Raw genomic sequence first — 2845 nt, forward strand, 5'->3', positions numbered from 1 at the left:
AACCAAAAAGGGTGTTAAGTAGACAATTAAAAATAAGAAGAGTCTGCAGTGCAGAGGAAGATATGGCTGGAGATAAGCATTTGTGAGTCATCTGTTTATTGGTGATAATTTAATCCTGGGTGTGATTGAGATTGTCAGGAAGAAAGCAAATCTTTCCAGTACCAGCACGTTGACAGGCAGCTGGAGGGGCCTCAGAGGCCCCTGCTGTGCCAGATGTTTACTCAGTAGTTATTGGACCAAAGAAGTAGAGAGAGGCTGATGGCAGGGGAGGCCCCATGGAGAGGATTCCAGACAGCAGCAATTTAGTGGTTGAGCAGAACTGGTGCCCACTGCTGCGAATCAGCCCTGCCTAAGGGTCCTCACCACCTGGATCCCACCAGCTCCTTCCTCCTCCAGCTTTTTTCTCTCCACCATTCTCTGCCTGTTCATTGCCTACCAGACTCATCTTTGCAGAGTCTGGGACCACCACAGTCTATTCACCATTTCCTGAAAACACTTGACCTTTTCATGCCTCTGGGATCTTCCTATGTCTAGAATGCCTTTTTCCTTCTTGTTTGGCAAATTTCTGTGCATATTTGAAGGCTCAGGTAAAATATCACCTCCTCTATAAAGTCTTCCTTGACTTTCCAAGGAAGGTAGAATTAATTGCTTCCTCATTATTGTTCCATGAGTTTTATGCATACTCTTATTATAGCACTTATCACATTGAATTGTGGGAGTGGCTCTGTTTCCTTTGCGAAGTTGTGAGCTCCTTGAGGTCTAGGCCTAAGACTGTCTCCTTTGTTCTTATATCCCCAGCATCTAAAAGAATGCTGGTATATAGATACTTAAGAAAAGAAAAGGAGGCTGGCTTGGTGGTTCAGTCTGTAATCTCAGAACTTTGGGAGGCCGAGGCGAGTGGATTGCCTGAGCCCGCGGGTTCGAGACCCGCCTGGGCAACTTGGTGAGACCTCATCTCTACAATAAATAAAAAAAATTAGCCGGGCGTGGTAGCGCATGCCTGTAATTCCGGCTACTTGGAAGGCTGAGGCAGAAGGACTGCCGGAGCCCAGCAGGTCGAGGCTGCGGTGGCCGGGAGCGGCCACTGCACTCCAGTCTGGGCGACAGTGTGACACTTCAACTCAAAAAAAAAAAAAAAGAAAGAAAGAAAAGAAAAGGGAGACATGGCAGAGCTGGACATAGGGCAACAGTGCCAGGTGGAGCATGGCCAGCAGCAAGATGATCTGGAAGTCTCCATCCCCAGCTGCAAGACACCAGGCCCCACTTTGGCTCCACAAATGGTGGCAGTGAATTTTCTTCCATTTGTGTGTGATGGTTGTTCAGGAATGTTTTGCCTTGAACACAGAAGTAAGGAGTCTCATGGTTGTTCTGAGGTCACTGCAATCTATGACAGACTGAAGACAAATAAACATGTCTCACTTGCGCCCATTCAAGGACTGTGCTGAAGAGAACTTGTGGCAGTTATATGTCCTATTGTGAGAAGAATTTTTGCCTGAGACACCGTTGTCAGTCAGATCATGAGTGTGGAAAACTGGAAATTCCAAAACCTCATATGGCTGCCACTCAGAAACTTGTTAAAGATATTATTGATTCCGAAACAGGAGAGATAGCAAGTAAATGATGGAAAGGTCCAAAAATTAATGAGACAGCTGCCAGGGTTGCACTGATGAAATTGCAGATGCATGCTGGTGGGGATAAGTCATTGCCATAAAGTGTAAGCAGCATGTAACTGGATTTATTTTTTTTAACCCAGTTTGATAGTATCTCTCTTTTATAAACAGAAAGAATTTACTTTCAGGTTTTCTTACCTAAGGGTACCAAAGAGAAGAGCGAACCAATGTTCTTTTGTCACTGATGGTTCTTAAACTTTGCAGCCTCTCTAGCCAGTCTTAAAAAAGACAATAAATAATCAACAGCTGAGAAATTAAGGATGGGCCGGGCTCGGTGGCTCAGCCTGTGATCCCGCACCTTTGGGAGGCTGAGGTGAGTGGATTGCCTGAGCCCGCAGTTTCGAGACCCACCCGGCAACTTGGCGAGACCTCATCTCTACAATAAATCAAAATTAGCCGGGTGTAGTAGCGCGTCTGTAGTTCCGGTTACTTGGAAGGCTGAGGCGGAAGGATCGCCGGAGCCCAGCGGGTCGAGGCTGCAGTGGTCGGGAGTGGCCACTGCCCTCCAGCCTGGGTGACAGAGTGAGACTCCAACTCAAAAAAAAAAAAAAAAAAAAAGAAAGAAAAGAAATTAAGGATGAGTCACATTACTTCAGAAGCCTTATCCTTGTATCATACTTTGGAAGCCTGGATGGCTAGGAAGGATTTTTCTTTATGTGATGGTGGAAATATTATCTTAGAATATCTTAATAACGGGCCGGACTCAGAGGCTCAGCCTGTAATCCCAGCGTTTTGGGAGGCGGAGGTAAGTGGATTGCCTGGGCCCACGGGTTCGAGACCCGCCTGGGCAACTTGGCGAGACCTCATCTCTACAGTAAATTTTAAAAAATTAGCCAGGCCTGGTAGCGTGCGCCTGTAGTTTCAGCTACTTGGAAGGCTGAGGCGGAAGGATCACTGGAGCCCAGCAGGTCGAGGCTGCAGTAACTGGGAGTGGCACTGCACTCCAGTCTGGGTGACAGAGTGAGACTCCAACTCAAAAAAAAAAAGGAATATCTTAATAATGAACAATTTTATTAAAATGTTAAATATTACTTGCAATAGTCATTCAAGCACTCAAGCCAGAAATCACAAGGAAGATTCTATGTACACATTTAAGTCTATTTCTTTTAACACAAATACTATTTTTTTTTTTTTGAGTTGGAGTCTCACTCTGTCACCCAGACTGGAGTGCAGTG

The 2845-nt window shown here is 45.7% G+C and overlaps 1 pseudogene; it reads left to right on the forward strand.

The window, feature by feature from the left end:
• The first annotated feature begins 1163 nt into the window (after window positions 1-1163).
• Window positions 1164-2711, forward strand: LOC103271499 (annotated as a pseudogene).
• The last annotated feature ends 134 nt before the right edge of the window (window positions 2712-2845 follow it).

Source organism: Carlito syrichta, unplaced genomic scaffold (assembly GCF_000164805.1).
Source record: "Carlito syrichta isolate Samal-C Ts95f unplaced genomic scaffold, Tarsius_syrichta-2.0.1 Scaffold311707, whole genome shotgun sequence".
Lineage (NCBI taxonomy): Eukaryota > Metazoa > Chordata > Mammalia > Primates > Tarsiidae > Carlito > Carlito syrichta.